The 21,431-nt window shown below is 43.2% G+C and overlaps 1 protein-coding gene across 5 annotated transcripts in view; it reads right to left on the reverse strand.

The window, feature by feature from the left end:
• PAK3 (p21 (RAC1) activated kinase 3) overlaps positions 1-12,276 on the reverse strand; it is a 251,199-nt gene extending 238,923 nt beyond the window's left edge. For all 5 annotated transcript variants that reach the window (XM_019426867.2, XM_053891251.1, XM_053891249.1 and 2 more), the window contains exon 1: positions 12,126-12,276. The gene's annotated coding sequence lies outside the window, so the exon portion shown is untranslated. The remainder of the gene's footprint in view (positions 1-12,125) is intronic.
• Positions 12,277-21,431: the final 9,155 nt, after the last annotated feature.

Here is a 21,431-nt window from a genome sequence, read left to right on the forward strand (position 1 = left end):
TAAGAAACTTTCCAAGACCACACGGCTCGTTCCTAGGAGAGAGGGCAGGGATTTGATCTTCGCCAAGTGATTGCATCTCCCCGCCCTTTAACCTCACACATCCTTCTCTTTTTATCCAGAACGGCTCTTTTGCCAGGGAAAGCCTGAAGACGACTGTAAGAACGTTCCCTGGGCCATTTGTTTTCAATCATCTGATTGCACTGCTATGGCCACAGGCAGGGGAGAATTCAGGATCATTACAGATGGGAGACCTGAGGCCTCATACGACCTCGATACCATCTGACTCTTGTGACTGGGGAGAACAGTAAAGAGAAGAGATGTTGCAGAAAGTGGGTGGAAGTCTTCCACTGAGGGCTCCAACTGAAAAGAGGTTTTTAGAGAAATGATATCCAATGCAAGATCTTGCCAAGAAAGAGGGAAAAAAATGTTTCTGTGCGGCAGTGTTAAGTCCACACACTTCAGTCAAAGTGAAAGTCGGACTCCTGCAAATGGGGTATTACTTTAGGGTTTGAGGATACGCTCCATCCCGTGGGTATATTCTGGAAATGTCTGTGCATGGATGTGTTGTGCTCATGAGCTTAAGGGCTATCAATCCTAGTATGAAGAGTCTGAATTAGCGGATGCAAATATCCCTTGCTGCATGCTTCAAGTTTCATAATGAGAATCAGACAAGGATTCGGATGAACTGGAAATCCAAGAATCCAAGCCAACAAGACTGTTGTTCGCCCTATTTCTGGGCCCTCCCCCTGGCTACCTCCCCTTATCTAATCCCCCATTAGCTGAGGGCATCCTGGAAGTCACTGCTGACCTCTGGTTACCTATAGCCTTTGCACCAGCTTCCAGATGGGATTACGAGAAGAAAAAAATAAGCAGTATGTTTCACATCCCTACGAACTATGAAACTAACAATAGTCACAAGGTCTCTGGAGTTTACTTCTCAAAGCCAGTATGTACTGGTCTGTTACCAATGCACAAAAATCAAAATCTGTTCCCTAGCCCCACCCGTACAGTGATCCATAATAACCCTAACAACATTACTCTGCCAATAAAATGAACGCTCATCTCTTTCTCGGTGTTTGAGGCTACTCAGATACTTCAGGGTTCAGACTTCACAGCCAAGAAAATCCATTGCTGCATACATCAGCCTTTGGCATCACCGCCTTATTACCACAGGGAACGCTGAATAGCCAAATATGTAAAACCTTGGATTGTGAGGATCTCATTCTGCGAGTGTTCTGCAGGACGAGCAAACATTTCTAATAAATTTTAACTTGACAAACGACCGCTGTCTTGCAATACGAGTCGTACATGACACCGAACGTCGTCGAACGTCACCTGATCACAACTGAGCCAACGGTTTTTGACATTCGCTTTGATATACGAGTGCTTCAGATTACAAGCATGTTTCCGGAACGAATTATGCTCACAAAGCAAGGTTTCACTGTAGTTCTGTTTCACCATTCAGGTCCCGGGACCAAACAGACAGACCCACGTTGCTACTCACCAGCTGAATGAACTTGTGCCAATTAGCTGCTCTGAGGCTCAGTTTCTCCCTCTGTGAAATGAGCACACTGATCATACCGACCTGACAGAGTTGTGGAAGGGACCAAATGAGACAACGCATGCCACGAGGGTTTGCGAGGTCCCTGGCACACAGCTCCATCAACGGCTGCTATTTATAAAGAGGAAGATGTGCTATCTCTGAAAGTTTGCCTTGGCGAAGCATCTCTCTGGCTACAATGCCCCCTGCAATGGAGTGAAGGGCTGAAGGCCGAGGCACAAGAAGACAAGTGGGGCATATTGATCCTGACTCCTTTCCTGACTCCTTTCCTGTCAGTGGTCAGAAAGCAGGAGAGTATGGGTGGCTCAGTCGGTTAAGCGTCCAACTTTGGCTCAGGTCATGATCTCACAGTCCATGAGTTCAAGCCCCGCGTCGGGTGGGCTCTGTGCCAACAGCTCAGAGCCTGGAGCCTGCTTCCGATTCTGTGTCTCCCTCTCTCTCTGGCCCTTTCCCGTTCATGCTCTGTCTCTGTCTCAAAAATAAACGTTAAAAAAAAAAAAGAAAGAAAAGAAAGCAGGAGAGTACTGAGGCAGTGCCTCTGGTTGGAGGAAATCAAATCTGTGAGAAGAGTGGGGGAGGGCTGAGGAGTGGAGAGAAAGCGTGGTGGGGGTTGGGGGAGGTGAGGGCATAAAAAGCTAAGGTGTTGAAATCCCATCAAGCAAGAGAACCCGCTGCCACTCTGTGAGCTTGATGAAGGGAAGTGAAATAAAAGTTTAAAAAGTCAAAGGAGGGGTAGAACCTTCAAATGGAATTGGAAGGATAGCTTGGGCAGAAAGGGTCTGAGTTCTGGAAACCACTTTGTCCTTTCTCAGAAATGCTTCTACTGAAGATTTTGCGCCAAAGGGCCTGAAATATGCTCATGACTGAATAACTGGTCAGTTCACCTAGGCCTGCGCTTATTCAGAAGAACACTGCGCTCTCTGCTCACTTATGCAGAAACCAGCCCCAAGGAACTAGGTCCAAAAAACCAACCTCCTCCAACTCGGTCTCCTGTCGGAGGTTTCTAAGCCAGAGCTACTGGGAAGCCCGGCCTTTGTCACTTGGGAAAATGGTTCCATTCTCTCAGGCCAGAAAACCCAAGGGATCCTGCCTCCTGAAAGTTACCACAGGAGGGGGCTACAGCTTTCTCTGAACCTACCTAAGAAGGCAGTTAACACAGATTTCCTGGGTCCGCTCTTGGGAGTTTCAGATTCAGCTGGTTGAGGTGGGGACTCCAACATATGTATTTTTTAACGGGCCCCTTAGTGATTCTGTCACAAAAGCACACTTCGGCTTTGGAGACGAGTATGCTTTCTTTAAGTGGAAGACACTACGGAACAGATCAACTATTCCTAACTATGTCCTCATTGTACACGTGAGGAATCTGAGGCACAGAGAGATTTAAGCACTTGTGCAAGGTTGCACAGCTAATTCGAACCCAAACCCGAATTGGAACCTGGGTCTTCTGCCTCTCAATTCACTGGAAGCTCCATTTACTATCTTTGCCTCTCAATGAGATTTTTCCTTGCTACTTTAAGTACCGAGATGTCCCTCCTGGTACTAATCAAGAGCTAAAAAGCAACGCTTCCAGGGCGCCTGGGTGGCTCGGTTGGTTAAGCATCCAGGCTCAGCTCAGGTCATGATCTCACAGTTCATGAGTTCAAGCACCACGTTGGGCTCTGTGCTGACAGCTCGGATCCTGGAGCCTGCTTCGGATTCTGTGTCTCCCTCTCTCTCTGCCCCTCCCCCACTCATTCATTTTCTCTCTCTCTCTCTCTCAAAATAAATAAACTTAAAAAAAATCAATGCTACCTTTGTAGAATATTCAGTAGAAAACAAAACACATCGATCCCACGTTCTACTAAAAGCATCAAGCACAGTTTTAAAAAGAAAAGACAATATGGCCTTTCCCCTTATGACCATCCGTAAGGAGAAACAGAGCACATGATTTATGTGTAGAGACCATATTTGTGGCTACGATGCTTCAGTTTTAAATTATTCAGCACTGAAGAGACACCCTAGCTTTAAGAAACGGTATTCGTGAGCTTAACAACCAAACCCATTTCTTTTTCAAGGCCGCAAAGATTAATAACTATATTATCCGACCATCAGTTCCCCTGTGAACTATCCTTCCTCGATTCCAAACCTTTAAAAGAAAAAAAAAACCCAACCAATATTAGATAGGATCTAAAGCCATTTGCCAAATACCAAGATTTTGAGGTAAGTGGCAAACCACACATCATAAATGTCAATAGTTCAAATAATCCAAATTATTCCTTTGGGTACAATAACCCACCCATCTTCTGACAACTCAAAAGCATCCCAGCGATGGGCTGTGTATGGACCATGCTAGGTAAAGTGAATGATGGGTGAGTCCAAAGGGCATTCTTAAATCTCTCAGATTTAAAGGCACCCACGTCCATCCCTAGAGGAGATGAGTTGCCAAATTTTTAGCTAGCAAGTGGTGGGGGTAGGTCAAGAACCCTTTGCAGCAATGGTCCACCCCGAGGGCATTTCTCCTTTCCAGATGGGGCTTCTCAATCTGTAAAATGGGTAACTGCTCTGCCACCCCCAAGGGATTTTAAGGTTGCTACCATCGCTCTAAAGACAAAACATAGCTCTAAAACCACACAAGTGACCCCTGTGGTTTTCACCATCTCCTCATCGATAGACCCTACCCATGGCCTAAAGCAAACACCAAATCCCCCATGACCCGTGACCATAGTATCTGGGTTTTGGCAGAAAAGAGATACAAGGAGAGGAAGCAAGCCCAGGCAGAGTGACGGGAAAAGCTACACCTGTACGTGTTCGCCACTGTTCCCTTCGCAGAGGGTGACATCACTGTTTATTTCTGTTAGAATAACTCCTCGTGGGAGGGCCTCAAACTTGCCCTCTTTGCAGGAAGTCAGGTTGGAGAGAAGCTGACTCCTACTCAGCACTCGGCCTCTGGAAAATTCTGGAACCAATCTAGCTGACCTCAGAGGTCAGTGAAGATGCAGCAGTGGCTTTTTTCCCAAGTGTCTTACAAGGTAGATCTCTAAAGTCGATTTGCCATTGGCCACTGTTGCAGCTGCTGCCAGCAGAAATGACCCTGAATGGCCATTCATTTCACAGTGAATTTAGAGGGACCTGATGCTGGAAAATGCGTTTGGACACAGTTTGAGTTGGAAATGAATTAAAAAGCATGTTTGCTTAAATAATTGAAGATGAAACATGTATTACACGTGTTTTGTGCGCAGTTAGGGATTTCTGCACCAAGCCTTTCCTGGTGCCAAACATGAATTCCTGCCTAACACTTGATGTAAGAAGTAAAATCTTGGGGCTCCTGGGTAGCTCAGTCAGCTGAGTGTCCAATTTCAGCTCAGTCATGATCTCAAGGTTCATGGGTTTGAGCCCCGCATCAGGCTCTGTGCTGACAGCTCAGAGCCTGGAGCCTGCTTCGGATTCTGTGTGTGTGTGTGTGTGTGTCTCTCTCTCTCTCTCCCTCTACCCCTCCCCTGCTTGGGGTCTCTCTCTCTCTCTCAAATAAATAAATGAACATTTAAGAAAAGAACTCAAATTTTTTTTCAGAAGGCATCAGGAAGAGAAGCAAAGTATACTTTTATACAGTATGGTTGGAGTGTAAATTGGTGTAAAAAAAAAAAGAAAGAAAAGAAAAGAAAAGAAAAGAAAAGAAGAGAAGAGACTTCAGAGAGCAATTTGGCAGTATCTAGAAAGGAAATTACCTGAACAAAGTCGGTCCTAGGAATTTATCTTAAGGAAATAATGAGCCCTATGCATATGATACAGTCCAAGGATATTCACTGTGGCATTGTTTGAGTGCTCATAAAAGAACAGAGTGCCAATTAGGGTTTTTCAAATCTTAAACTTTTCTGTACAATGGAAGACACTAAAATCCAAGTGAAAAAGTAAACAAACTGCTTAATATATTTACAACATAGATAACAGCTGGCTGCTATCTGTAATATGCAAAGAAATTGCAGTTATCAAAATGAGAAAGAATGACTAAATAGAAAAGGAGGTAAATGATATGAAATGGCAACACAGAAGAGATACAGATGGCCAATAAACATACAAAAAGGTGTTCAACCTCTCTAGTACTAAAAAAAAAAAAAAAAAAGCAAAGATGGGCACCTGTGTGGCTCAGTCGGTTAAGCGTCCGACTTCAGCTTGAATCGTGATCTCACGGTTCATGAGTTCGAGCCCCGCATCAGGCTCCGTGCTGACAGCTCAGCGCCTGGAGCCTGCTTTGGATTCTGTGTCTCCCTCTCTCTCTCTCTGCCCCTACCCCTGCTCATGCTCATGCTCTGTCTCTTTCTCTCTCAAAAATAAACAAATGTTAAAAAAATCTTTTTTTAAAGCAAAGAAAATGAGGGTTTTTTTTCAGCTACCTCATTGTCAAAGATTCAAAAGATCAAAAGTATCTGACATTGGTGAGGAAGAGCATAGAGAAATGGCCATTTTTGGTGGGAATGTAAGTCACTATAGCCTTCCTGGAGGGAAATTTTGGCAGGCTCTATTAAAATCAAGGACATGCAGACCTAACTCTGTGAACCAGCAGTTTCACTACTAAGAGTGTATTCTATAAAAACACTTGCAATAGGGGCGTCTGGGTGGCTCTGTCAGTTGAGTGTCCAACTCTTCATTTCAGCTCAGGTTGTGATCCCAGAGTCATGGGATCCAGCCCCGAGTCAGGCTCCGTGCTTGAGATTTTCTCTCTCTCTCCCTCTGCCCCCCTCTCATGCTCTCTCTCTCTCTCAAAAAATAAAAATAAAAATAAACACGTGCAGTAGTATGCTGAGATTCATGTAAAAAGAAGTATGCTGCACCAATATTTAATATTTTTAAAAAAAATCAGATATAATATAAAAATTCATCAATGAGAGTTGGATTAAAGACATTATGTCACAACCATATAAAACAGAGTACTATGCAGCTATTAACAAGAATGAAATAGCTACATGTACCCTGGCAGGAAAAGACCTCCAGACATAAGAGTTCTATGAAAAGCATGTTGCAGAACAGTATGCAGAGCACTGGTCACATCTTTTATTATTTTATGCGCCTGAATCCCTATGTGAATATTCATAAAAACACGCACAAAATGCTACATACCAAACTGTGAACATGGCAGGGATCAGTGCTGGAGAGGCCAGGAACATTCTATTTGATATTTCTATTTTTACAAGCATGAGCATGTATTATTTTGATCAGAAAAATGCTTTTTTTAAACAAGAAGTGAGGCAAGCTGTGCCACTCCCCCACAATCTCCCAGCCTCTAAAAATGTCCTCTTCAAGGACGTGGTGTTCCTGCATCTAAGACAATTTCTAATACGCTAACCATGAGCTCTTGCTATTTAGGAGTTAAACTAGGTTAAGAAACACTGGAGAGAAGCAAAAGGGATGCCCCATTCTTTTAGAAGAGTTGTCTTTCATGCTATTATGGTGTAACTGACATCTTTTCTAGAACGACCTCTGTCTCCCATTCTTTCAAATCTCCCGCCCTTCTTCCTGCCACGCCTCCTTTCCCGGCACTTTTTCCTAAGGTTGGGAGAAAGGGACTCATTCATTGTAATCCCTTTTCTATTTTCACCTCAAGAACTGGCTTCAATCCCATTATTCCATCCTAAAGAAATTCCACACCAACGTCCCCGTTCCCCAGTCTATTCAGCACAAGGTTTATCCCAGTATTTCCAATTCCCTCCAACTTAAGGTTGACAAGTCCAAATCTGAGAATCTTTAGTGTTTGGGGAGTGTCTACAAGTGACCCTAGGCTGTGTACCAACAGCTGTAGCCAGCAGAGCGAGAACCCGCCACCTAGACGGCCCTGAAACTATGTGCACATGCTAGTGGGGGAGGGAGGGCTCAGTGGCTTTCATCACACGTTCAAGGAGCTCATTGGTCCACAAAAAAAGTTAATAACCACCAAGGAAGAGGGACTTGCATGGGTGAATCATCCACTGAGTATCTACGCAGAACACCCAGTCCTGAGGTTTCCAGCTGGCTGCTTGGCTTGGTGGATCAGATAACCATACACTCAAGAGGAATGGAAAGAGAGAGACAGGGGAAGCATAGCCTTTTAGTGCTCCCCTAGAAACCTGTTCCTCTGCTAAAGCTGCCACACAGAGCCCACACACAACCCAGACGTCGACGTGACCTTCAAGTCCCACTGAGCCAACCCACACTCCCCTGAAGCGCACAAGAAGACAGCCAGGTCTAGTGGAGAGAACGTTAGGAGGCAGCAGATCTGAGTTTCAGCCTCTAGAAGGACTTCTGTTCTGTCACACGGTAGCTGTGTGATCTTAGACAACTCACTCCCCTTCTCCCGCGTTTTTCTCATCCAAACAGAAGCTTTGCACCGGATGAACTTCGAAAGGCACTTGGTGCACTACCATTCTATGAGTCTCCCCTACTGGACAGATGTTGCCACTAAAGTTTCCAGAACAGAGAAGGACTTCACTCTCACCGTCCAGTGTCACAGTCTTAAAGTCACAACCTTTCTTCTCATGACCAACCTAAACCCTTCTTATTGCAACCGAAGCTTGTTGCTTTCATGCGGAGCATGGCTGGTCTGCGTCCAGAGCACTGCAGAACGGGTAACCGAAGGCATCAGCCTCCACCCCAAACTGGGTTTGCAGTGATTATCAGCTGTGAATTCGCAAGATCCGCACTCTTCTTTCAAGGCAGCTCATAGGGAATCAGAAAGGGTCAATAGTGACATGAGTGCTTTTTCTTCTGCCTTTCAATTTCCTTAAAGATGGCCACGCCTTCTTATTGACAGCATAGACAAGGCACTGGGGCCACTGAACGTGAACCCTGCAGCGGCTGCTTCCAAGATGGCCCCTTAGAACTACTTCTGTAAGAAAAGGAGTCTGAAAGCTAAAAGCAACTTTCCAACTAAACTTAATTCCCACCTCTAGGGTTCTCTGGTCAGCAGGGTGTGTTCAAATTGATGGGATTTTTCTTACGGCTATACTGATGATACCTCTGGCCCAGGAAATTAAAGGCCACACTGAAATTCTCAGGATGTGAAAGGAAGTAAGCACAAAGAACTGAGTCACCCAAGGTTGAATGAGGATAGGTCTTTCCAGTCAAAGCAAAGCAGAGAACTGAAGCAGTCTGCCCAACAGTGCAACAGAAAAGCAAAATGTGGGCCTGAATTATCAGGATCATTGCCTTCATTCTGCACTTCCCTTTCGTAATAACTTTGAGTTTATATACAGCCTTTCTTCTATGGAGCTCAAAATACTTGCGGAGATGGTATCTTAGTTGCCATCACACAGACGGTGAGGGCACTGATTATTATCAGCCTCATTTTACACACCGGGGGAAGGAAAGCCTAAAAGGGTGAAGCAAGTCATCCAAGTTTACCCAGCAAGGTACCGACAGCCCCCGAGCTTGGCGGGAAATGCTCTCGCTCGAGGTTGCCCGAAGAATATTCTTCTCAATAGCAGTCTGGCCAAATGCTTGTTGCAACACCACATTCTGTGGGCAAAAACATCTGGATAATGCCGCATAGTCTATTCTCCTGGGGAGTCACAATATACATTTGCCTGGTAAAGGCTTTTAGAAGCCCTGAAGTAAACAAACCTGTTTTTGTTTGAGCAAGAATTTCCCAAATTTAACTTGACCAAAAAACTCTGTGTATGTCTGAATGTGAGTGTGAAACACCTACTAACATCCTGTGGAACTAGTCTTCTTCGGAACGCACGCTGGGAAGCGCTTGTCCAGCCACTAGACTTATCTGAGTACCTACACAGCAGACAGGTCCATTCATTTCCAGCTCAAGCTGGCCGGGGGGGGGGGGGGGGGGGGAAGGTTCTTAGAGATCCCGCCTGCTACTTTCTGGTATCAGTGCCAGTGAACAGAGGACCTTAATGCGTCCAAAGGACCCTGGGCCATCATTTCCTCTGCCTCGGGGCATTGGCCAGGCTAGGGGGGGAAGTCAATTCAAGCTCAACCACTTCTGCGGGCATTCCTTTCAAACAGAACCAAGGGCTATTTTTGGTCTTCATTTAAGGGAGGAGGTGCTCAGGATGCTGGCCCAAGCCCTCAGAGCCCACAGTCTTGACTAGCATAATTTTGTGCCCATCAGGCACTTCCGGCAGAAATCATTAATCTCTTAGGTTCACTTCCGATGCCCTTTATCAGCCCATGCAATCGGCACCACCTAATAAAACAGGAGACTCAGAATGTGCCCCCCCTCCTGCTTAACTGCATGAGCGTTCAAGTCAGTCCTCATATATCCATTTCTAACTATGTACCTAACATACAAGACAGAAATCCTCTGCTGTTATTAATTACCAGTGACACCACTAACAGTATCTAAAATGTAAAAAGTCCCTGAAGACCCTGTCCTGGTTAATTTGTATTTTATACACAACCCAAACGATAAAAGATAACAGACAATGGATTTCATATTTATCACCACCATTTCCATGCTTTCAAAGTTCAGTGTTTACTAATCACCCACACCATGAGGGAAAGTGCCCACAATGAAATTGGTTAAGTTTCTGTGCAAAAGGTACATGCAACGTGGGTGTGTCTGTCTTTATCCATCCATTGGCTATACAAAAAAAAAAATCTGTGGAAATGGATTTTTGGTAAAAATATTCACTGTAAAGGTCAGAGGGGCAATGTTATTTAAGATGATCTGATTATGAAGCCTTTTGTAAAGCAACAAATTCTGCGATGTGACTACTGTCCATCTATGTCATTTGCCTGGGAAATACATACTTCCAAGCAGCAGATTTGCTTAAAGCAGAACACTAATATTTATAAATGAGCTGGACATTTCTTAAGATGGGGGGATGTGCTGATCTTTATCAATCTGCAATACCGGCTCCTTCTGGATTCATCATGAATCGCTATCCCAATCCAGACAGACTCACTCTGACTTTGTTGAGAATGTGACAGTAATACTTCTGAGGACTCCCTTGCAGTCTTTCTTAACTATGACCCTCCACCTTTATACATGCTGTTCCTTCAACTTAGCCACCTGGTGAATTAATTCTTCAAGACTCACGCAAATGTCTCCTCCCCCACAAAGTCTTTCTTGATCATGCCACCCACCCCTAGGCAGGCACCCCTTCTCTGTGCTCTCGCAACACTCTATCTCTTGTCATACTCTACTGTAATCATCTGCTTACACACCCTATCTTGCTTACCAGACTGTGCACTCCCTGAGAGCTGAGATGATGTTTTATTCATTTATTCATTTATCTACTTCCAATACCTAACATTACTACTGGCACATAGCAGGTGCTTAATAAATGTCGGTTGTTTGAGTGAACGATCACTACCCTTAGCTGGGCATTTTTGGTCCCTGAAAAATAATGCTCTATTAAAACCTCAAATAACATGTACAAGAGAAGGTCTAGCAGGTGTGTTCATTTTTGTTGATTTCTTCTTTCTTTGATGAAAAAAAAAAGACCATATCAATTCACATCTTACGGTTCAAGGAGAAAAAGAAATCCCACTGAACGAAATTCACTACTAATACAGAGGAGCATCTAGTATGTTCGTTTTTCTCCAAACGTAGCTGCTACATCCTAGCTGAAAAGTAACATCACTGCAGTAAAGAAGACATGAGCATCCACTAATTAAAGGGGTGCAGGGAGAGGCACTGCAGGATCACTCTAAGAGCTTTGGATCCTCATTGGCTAAGAGAGGGAAGCCTGCTAAGAAAGTTGGGCGTCTTTGGGGGAACAGTAATGATGGCCAGTAGGACTTGGTCAACCTGGCTGGAAATTCCACAACCAGAAGTCCTAAGCGACAGCCCCACGCTGGGGGGATTTCCATCACTTTGAAACCATCATTACCCTTCTAGTGTGGGCAGAACAGGTTGGACCTGATCTGCTTGCCTGTTACTGCAATCTGGCTTGGCATGGGATGATACCCAAGGACATGTAATGCCAGGAGTAACCCAGCCCCATGGCGCAGACACACACGCGCACACACACACGCACACACACGACACCCCACGCTCCAACTCATACTCATTGCATCCCACACAAAACCCACACCATCTCCCCCCACACACACAGGCCACCGCATTCCCGTGTGCCCAGTCACACACGCAGGGAGTGCCCCCTCGCATTCTCTCACTTCCCCAGTGTGCCCGGCCCACACCCCACACCGCCGGCAGACTGCAGCCTAGCCTGGAGCTGGAAGCTGGTGCGGACTGGTTTTTGTTGTATGTAACAAAGCCCCATGCACCCAGGTGCCCCGCTGGATCGGCTCCATCCATCTCTCCCCGCCCCCATCCACGAGCTCCCAGAACAAGAGAAAGCTCAGCTCTGGGAAGTGGATGCGGGGAGTGGGGGTGCAGAGAAAGAGAGCTTGAGGGGTGGGCGGGGGGCGGGAGTGCGGGCAGCTTCGGGGCGCCCTCGCCACGAAGCCAGAAGGACGGCCAACTGCCAAAGGGACCGGGGCTGCCCTCCCAGCCCATCGCACGCCGTCGATGCCTAGAAAAAGACCCAACGCGGAGAGATAATCGCCCCCCGCGCCCGCCGCGTGCCCTCCCGGCGGCTCCGGGAGCCAGCGGCGCTCCGACTGCCCGCAACAAAGCGCCCCCCGCACAGACCTGTTCCAGGCTCCCCGGGCGGCCCGAGCGCAGGCGGCCGCTGCTGAGGGTTCTGCCCTTCGCCGCGGCGGACGGGAGGAGGAGCAGGAACTGGGGGAGGAACGAGGACGAGAGGGGAGCGGAGACCGCGGTGGCGGTGGCGGCGGCGGCGGCGGCGGCGGCGGCGGCGGCGGCGGCAGGAGGAGGAGGAGGAAGAGGAGGAGGAGGAGGAGGAGGAGGAGGAGGAGGAGGAGGAGGAGGAGGTGGTGGTGGTGGTGGTGGTGGTTGCGTCTGCGGCCGCCGCCGAGGATGCTCGCGCGGGAGGCAGGGCGGTGCGCTCGGGGCGTGGGCTCACGTGCGCCCCGCGGCCCCGGGCTGCGCGCGCGGCTGGGTGTGTGAGAGCATCTGGGTGGGTTTGGACTGTGATTATTCCAATTCCGACCTAGTGTGGAACTTGTGGTTCCTGCAGCCAGGCGGAAGTGAAACCCTTTCACTCTCCCAAGCCTGATGGTGTCGACCCTGGCGATGGGGGTTGGGGGTGAGGGAGCGAGGGCGGGGAGGAGGGTTTCGGGACCAGGGCTCCGGGCCTGCCATTAATGTCTGCACCCCTTCTTTCAGTCTTCTTTCTGGGCGCCGGTGGCTTGCCGCCGCACACATCTCTGGAAAGCCTATGGCCAAAGAGAATAACAGAAAGAGACCCAGAGGCTGAGGACAGTCACCATCCACATCACATTGTATTGAGTGAGCGCTCACGTCGTGCTGGGCTGGCTGTCTGCGCCACCCAGAAGGCAATTTTCTGTCCTAATTTGGGATTGACTTTCGTGAGTTGAGGTGCCCATAACTTCATTGCAAGATCTACCTACATCCCACCTTTCCTCCTGGCTGATTCCATTGTAGTAGCTCTAGGAGTGGCACATTCAGTTTAGATGAGAACGAGACTGGTTTTCTGGAGATCACTCGGTTGAAGATCATCGTGGATCCAGCTGGAGACCCCGTTTGCATTCGGACACCTAAAGCTAACATAAGGGGAAACCGATTGTGAGAAGCACAACTTTGCCCCATGAGGCAATCCTTGGTGAACCCCTTGCTTAGAGCCCTGCTGAGGGTCTTCCTGCCGGTAACTTTTTGAGAATTTCACTTCATCTTGCCTCTGGCTTATCCATGCAGAGTACTTTGGGACTTACAAAGCACTTCCTAGTAATGGGATCCCTACCATATCACCTCTGTGAATTAGGCAAGGAAAATATCATCATTCGTATTTTACACATGAGGAAACAGATTCAGCAAGATTAAGTGGTTTTGCCTAACATTACAGGCTAAGAAGTGGCAGGTCCAGAATTAGGACCTAGTTCTTCAGATTTCCAGGTCAAAGTTCTTTTTTAAAATTACATTCTGGTGGGGGGTGGGGGGATTCCCGGGTGGCTCAGTTGGTTGGGTGTCCAACTTTTGGTTTCCGCTCAGGTCATGATCTGACGATTTTGTGGGTCAGAGACACAAGTCCGGCTCAGCTCTGACAGTGTGGAGACTACTTGGGATTCTCACTGTCCTGCTCTCTCTGCCTCTCCTCCACTCATGCTGTCTCTGTCTCTCTTAGAATAGAATAGAATAGAATAGAATAGAATAGAATAGAATAGAATAGAATAGAATAACATCTCAGAAAAAAATTTGAAATTCACTTATTGATCTCCAGGTTGGAGGTGAATGGTTTAGTGCCTTCACTAAGTTGAAATTGTTAACTAAAATTATATTTTGAAAAAGTTACTTTCAGTTAGATTGATACATTCAGGTGCAACTCACAAGTTAGCAGGCGAAAAAGAGTGACTTTCAGGTCTCAGTCTCCCATCAGCAGACATAATTACTCCTTTGATTCTGTTGCCAGCTCCTGTAAGTGTACTTTGAAACAAAGAGACAGAAAGGACAATAGAAGGAGGGTTTATTTGAACTTCCTAGGGTGATAATCTAGTGAATGTTTCCTCCACATGCTAGATATGCATCCTCTAAGTTATGAGAGTGAATCATTGTTTGCCACCAAGGGAGAAAACCTGTCTCCCACACAGCAGCCGGGGCAGTCCCAGGAGTGTACAGATGGATGTCAGGCAAAAGAAGCAGGCTAGTGCAGCAAGCAAAAGCTCCACTGTAGACCCAGACTCAGTTATCAACAACCCGCCTGTAAAATAGGCATAGAGGCGTGAGAACAAAATGGAGGGACACAAGCGCCTGACACAGAGCGAGGCTCAATAAATGACGGGTGTTATTATTCGAGAAAAGCGACAACTGCATTAATGGGTCTTTCTCTGTTAAAAGCAGAAGTCCTTGGGGCCCCCGAGTGACTCAGTCGGCTAAGTGTCCGACTCTTGATTTTAGCTCAGGTCATGATCTCATGAACTGTGAGATCGAACCCCACATTGTGTTCCACACTGGGTGTGGAGCCTGCTTGGCATTCTTTCTCTCCCTCTCTCTGCCCCTCCCATTCTCTCTCTCTCTCTCTCTCTCCCTCAAAATAAATAAATAAACTTGAAAGAAAAAAAGGCAGGGGATGCCTGGGTGGCTCAGTCAGTTAAGCATCTGAGTCTTCATTTTGGCTCAGATCATGATGTCCCAGTTTGGGAGTTCGAGCCTGGCATTGGGCTCCATGCTGACAGTGTGGAGCCTGCTTGGGATTCTCTATCTCTCCTTCTCTCTCTGCCCCTCCTCTGCTCATGCCTTCTCTCTCAAAATAGCTAAATAAACTTTTAAAAAAAGGCAGAACTCCTTTATTACTAGGAGGCCTTCCACATCTAGAGAACATGGATAAAAAGATTTTTTTTTCCTCCAGGATAGGAGAGATCAAGGTGTAGTGATGGTAGGTAAGCATGATAAACAAATAGAGATGAAGAGTTTTCTGTAACTCCTGAGGACCAGCATGGAACTGAGAGAAGAAGACCCGAAGCAGATGATGAGGCCATTTAGGATCTAGCAGGGGATTGTGACCCAGATTCTTGCTACTCATGGTCAGATTGGGGGTCGATGCCTGCTAGCGGTTTTGGAACAATGTACATGATTTACACAAAAGGGTGTTTTGGCTCCTCTAAACAAGTTCCTGTTTTTCAAAAGACCTAATAAACAACTCCGTTCAGAATATATCAGAAATACCTGAATCTGATGTTCAGCCAGGGACTCCCTGTTCTGATTTGGTACCAAACAAAGACTATTCTTATTTGAGCCTCGCCAAGCACAGAGAGGTTGACTCATAACCGTGCTCAGAGCCAAACTGCAGGAAAATTGTGAAGGAGATGACATCTGTCCCTGACACCCTTCCAGTCCCTCTGTGTTGCACCCTTTCCTTCCCACTTCTGATTGCTGGACGTCAGAACCCCTGCCTTTCCTAACCAGGAAAAAGTGACCTGACCTGCGCACTTACAAGGAAGTACCTTTGCGTGCTTCTCTTCTCAGAAGGGGGATGAGCAGCAGAAGACAACGCAAAGCTCAATGGCACTGATCACAGATGGTAAGATGTTGGGGCATCCTGGGTAGTAAAAATACCTTGGATGCCCTCAAATCATCTAGTTTTCCTCTCACACGTCATTTTTCTCCTAATAGCCACTTCAAACAAGACAAACGTGTAGAATGGTCTGTGTGATGCCAGGCACCTAAAACTGGAAATGATATTAGAGGTATGAGACTAGGCTGGGGGTAGACAGAGTCCAGGTTGCTCCCCCAATCCCTTTCTTGATTATCGTGGTAAGAGCATTTAATGGGAGACCCACCCTTTTGTCACATTTTTAAGTGTACAATACAGTATTGTTAACGATAGACACAATGTTGTATAGCAGATCTCGAGAATTTAATCATCCTGATCATTGAAATTTTACACCCATCCAATAGCACACCCATCTTCCCCTCCTACCCAATCCCTGGCAACCACCATTCTACTCTCTGCTTCTATGAGTTCGACTGTTTTAGATACCTAAGATAAGTGAAATCATGCAGTATGTGTCCTTATGTGACTGGCTGATTTCACTTTGCATGATGTCCTCAAAGTTCATCCATATCCCACATGGCAGGATTTCCTTCTTCTCTTAAGGCTGAATAATATTCCATTGTATGTGCATTTCATTCTTCTATCGATGGACATTTAGGTTGTTTCCACATTTTGGTTAATGAGAATACTGCAATGAACATAGGAGTGCAATTATCTCCTCAAGATCGTGATTGCAATTCTTTTGGATAAACACCCGGAAGTGGAATAAATACCAGGAAATGCCGCGCAATTTACAGTCACACCAACAGTGTACAAAGGTTCCCTTTTCTCCACATTCTCACCAATACTTGTTATCTTTTTTTTGGTTCAGTTTTTGAATTCGTTTTGGTTTGATATTAGCCATCCATGTCAGTTGATATCTCATTGTGGTTTGGATTGGCATTTCTCTGATGGTTAGTGATGTTGAGCATCTTTTTATATGCCTCTTGGCCATTTGTATGTCTTCTTTAGAGAAATGTCTACTCAGGTCCTTTGCCATTTTAAAATTAGGTTGTTGTTGCTATTTGCTATTGAGTTGTAGGAGTTCCTTACATATGTTGGATATTAACCCCTTATCAGAGATACAGGGTTCACAAATATTTCCTCACATTCTGTAAGTTGCCTTTTCACTCTGTTAATTGTTTCCTTTCCTGAGCAGAAGGTTTTTTAATTTGATGTAGTCCCACCTGTCTGTTTTTTGTTTTTGTTGCCTCTGTTTTTGGTGTTATATGCAAGAAATCATTGCCAAGACGAATGTCATGAATCTTTTCCTCTATGTTTTCATTCTAAGAGTTTTAGAGTTTCAGGCCTTATTTCCTTTAAACATATTTCCTTATGTTTAAATCTTTAATTCATTTTGAGTTGATTTTTAGGCATGATATATGATAAGGGTCCAAATTCTTTCTTTTGCATGTGGATATCCAATTTTCCCAATATCATTTGTCAAAGAGACTGTTTTTTCCTCATCGTGTATTCTGGACACCCTTGTGGAAGATCGGCTCACCATACATGCATGAGTTTCTTTCTGGGCTCTCTGTTCTGTTCCATTGATCTCTACATCTATCTTTATGCCAGTGCCATACTGTTTTAATTACTGCAGTTTTGTAATATAGTTTGAAATTAGATAATGTGATGCCTCCAGCTTTGTTCTAGTCCTTTGTAGCTCCGTATGAGTTTTAGGATTGTTTTTCCTAGTTCTGTAAAAAATACCATTGGGATTTGAATTTGTAGATCTCTTTGAGTAATATGGACATTTTGAAATTATTAATTCCTCTAATCCATGAACACCGGATGTCTTTCCATTTATTTATGTCTTTTTAAATTTCTTTCATCCATCATTTATAGCTTTCAAGGTACAAGTCTTTGACCTCTTTGGTTAAGTTTATTCCTAACTATTTTATTACTTTCATTGTCATTGTAAATGGTATTTTTTTTCTTAAATTCCTTTTGGATAGTTCATTGTTAGCATGTATGTGGATTTTTGTATCCTGCAACTTTACTGAATTTGTTTATTAGTTCTAACAGTTTGGGGGGAGTCTTTAGGGTTTTCTACATATAAGATCAGGTCATCTGCATCTATTGAGATGATCATGGGAATTTTATCTTTCATTATTTTAATTTTTCCTTCAAGTTTTTATTTAAATTCCAGTTAGTTAACATACAGTGTCATATTAGTATCAAGTATAGGATTTAGCCATTCATCACTTACATACAGCACCCAGTGCTCATCACAAGTGCCCTCCTTAATCCCCACTGCCCATTTAGCCCATCTCCCTGCCCACCTATCCTCCAGCAACCCTCAGTTTGTTGTCTATAATTAAGAGTCTATTTTACGGTTTGCCTCTTTCTTGTTTCCCCGTATGTTTATCTATTATGTTCTTAAATTCCACATATGAGTGAAATCATATGGTATTTGTCTTTCTCTGACTGACCTATTTCGCTTAGCGTAATACTCTAACTCCATCTACATTGTTGCAAATGGCAAGATTTCATTCTTTTTTATGGCTGAGTAATATTCCATTTTATATATTCATATATCTATTCATTACCCTTTTCATTTGCCTCAAGATATTTCCAATTTCCCACATATATCACACATCTTCTTTATCCATTCATCATTCTTTTAATATAGTATATAGCATGAATTGATTTCTATATGTTGAACCAACCTCTTATCTTAGGAATAAATCCCACTTGGTCATGGTATATGATCCTTTTAATGTGCTGTTGAATTCAGTGTGCTAGTATCTTGTTGAGGAGTTTTACATCTATGTTTATCAGGGATATTGGCCTCTAGTTTTCTTTTTCTGTAGTATCTTTGTCTCACTTTGGTATCAGGGTAATGCTGGCTTTATGAAATGAGTTTAGAAGTTATTCCTCCTCTTAACTTTTTTGGAAGAGTTTGAGGAAGATTGGCATTAATTTTTCTTTAAATCTTTCAGAGAATTCACCTGTAAAGTCACCTGGTCCTGGACTTTTTTTGTTGAGAGGTTTTCAGTTACTGATTCAATCTCCTTCCTAGCTAACAGTTCATTCAGATTTCCTATCTTTCATGAATCAGCCATGGTAGGGTGTATGTTTCTAGGAATTTATTCATTTCTTCTATGTTATCCAATTTGTTGACATAACTGTTCACGGCACTCTCTTATGATCCTTTTTATTTTTGTTGCACCAGTTTTAATGACTTCTCTTTCATTTCCCATTTTATTTATTTGAGTTCTCTGTTTTATTCTTAGTCTAGCTAAAAGTTTGTTGATTTTGTTTATCTTTTCAAAAAACCAACTCTTAGTTTCATTCATAGTTTTCCCTGTGCTTATGGTCTCTCTTTTGTTTATTTCTGCTCTTATCTTTATTATTTCCTTCCCTGTGTTAATTTCAGGCTTGATTTGTCTCCTTTTTTTTTTTTTTTAGTCCCTTGAAGTATAAAGTTAGATTGTTTATTTTAATTCATCTTTTTTGATCTAGTCACTTATCACTAAAACTTTCCTTTTAATATTGCTTTTGCTACATTTAATAAGTTTTGGTATATTGTGTTTTCCTTTTCATTTGCCTCAAGATATTTCTAAGTTCTCATTTGATTTATTCTTTGACTCATTGGTTGTTCAATAATCATTCCATGCAACTTGCATTTTTAGAATAAATACTTCTTAAGAGCATATTCAAATGAGCCTCTACTCAAAATAGAGTACAAGGAAATAATCTAGTTATTCAAAGTTTCCAGCTTGTTAGGGTCCTGTTAATTAAGGCTTTACTATAATATCAAAATACAAAAAGAATTTAAAATAATCTGATCCTTTCAAAATAGAACATAAAAGCTAACCCTATTTAATTTTGCTTCCCTCTGTTTTATTGTCCTATTTCCTGTCTAAGCTACTTGGTAGTAAGCTACTTGACAGTTACTTGGTATTAAAAAGTTTCAACAAGATTTATTAACTAGTCTCTTTATTTCCATAAAGGTTTAAAATTTTCTATAATACAAGTGTAAAAAAAGGCATGGTCCCCATCCTCTAAGAACTAGAAGGAACATGTATTTAATTGGTCAAAGATATCAGTAACTGCAGTATGTAAATTAGTATAAGTTCTATGGAGGGCTAGGTATGTAAATTAGTGTAAGTCCTCTGGAGAGCTACGTGGCAATGTGTATCAAAATTTTTAAAAAGTAAGTGTAAAGAACAATTTTTCCCAGGCAATCTCCTGAAATTCATAACTGAAAAAATAGGACACCTGCTTTTCCTCCTGATTAGATGAGTTATTTCTACAGACAAATTTTTGTTTGTTTGTTTCAGGGCCCAATTTCTTGATTTACAAAATCAGGTAGTAAGTTTTTAACACATATCTCCTTGCAAAATGGGGCAAGAATGAAGGCTTGTGGGTAGAGTGCTACATAATCCATGGCTTTCAGATATTGATGCTGAAAGCAATACATGGTAAGTATAGGTAACATAGCTCCTTTGAAAGTGAACTTATAAAAGGAATGGAAATGATTAATTCAAGATTTTTTAAAGCATGCATGTTAAAATAGCAAGAGTAATCAGGGGCACCTGGATGACTCAGTCGGTTAAGCATCCAACTTCAGCTCAGGTCATGACCTCACGGTTCATGTGTTCAAGCCCCGCATCAGGCTCTGTGCTGACAGCTTGGAGCCTGGAGCCTGCTTTGGATTCTGTGTCTCCCTCTCCCTCTGCCTCTCCCTACTCACAATCTGTCTCTCTCCCTCTTTCAAAAATGAATAAGCATTGAAAAAGAGTAATCAATATAAGTAAATACATGAAATTTTTAACTTTCAAATCAGCAGAGAGAAAATGGGATTAAAAAATTCAAGAAATGAGAGGGTGGAAAATGAAACAGTAAAAAGGACAAATAAAAAGCACATAATAAGAGGGTAGGGACAAATTCAAATATATCAGTAATCACTCTAAATATAAATGGACTAAAGTCCTCAATTACGATGTCAAGGATTGTCAGAATGAATAAAAAAGCACACTGCACTTATATACTGCTTATAAGAGAATACTTTCATATATATTTCAATGTAAGGACACAGAAAGACTAAATGTCAAAAGATAAAAAAATATATTACTGGGTGAAAACTGACCAAAAGAAAGCTGAAGTAGCTATTTTAATATCAGATTTTTAAAGTGTAAGGCAAGAGCATTACTAGAGGTGAAAAAGTCACTTCATAATGGAAAAAGTAAATTAAACCAGGAACATATAACATTTCTAAATGTGTAATTTCCTATCAACATGGCCAAAGTTTTTTTTTTAATTGACACATTTACAAGGAGAAATTGATAAACCCACTATCACAGTGGGAGATTTTAACAAAGTTTTCTCAGTAATTGATCATGAAGAAAAAAATCAGTAAAAATAAAAAAGATCTGAATCTTTTTTATTATCCAGCATAATTAAGAAGCTGGATATAACAAATATATATCTATATCTACATAGCAGATATATAGAAAATTTTAACAGAGAATACACATTACTTTCAAGAACATTTGGAGCATATATAAAAGTTGACCATATGCTAGATCCAATAAATTTCAAAGCTTTCATATCGTATCAGTCCACTTATTCTAATTACATACAACTAACTTATAATAAATCTTATAATCAATCTTAAAAATATGGCTAGAAAAAAATCCCTATGTTTAGAAACTTAAAACAACTTATTAGACAACTTATAGGTAAAGAAAAGATCATAATGAACATCAAATTTTTTTAAAATATTTTTTTAACGTTTTATTTATTTTTGAGACAGGGAGAGACAGAGCATGAACAGGGGAGGGTCAGAGAGAGGGAGACACAGAATCTGAAACAGGCTCCAG

Source organism: Panthera pardus, unplaced genomic scaffold (assembly GCF_024362965.1).
Source record: "Panthera pardus isolate Hobbes unplaced genomic scaffold, ASM2436296v1 HiC_scaffold_27, whole genome shotgun sequence".
Taxonomy (NCBI): Eukaryota; Metazoa; Chordata; class Mammalia; order Carnivora; family Felidae; genus Panthera; species Panthera pardus.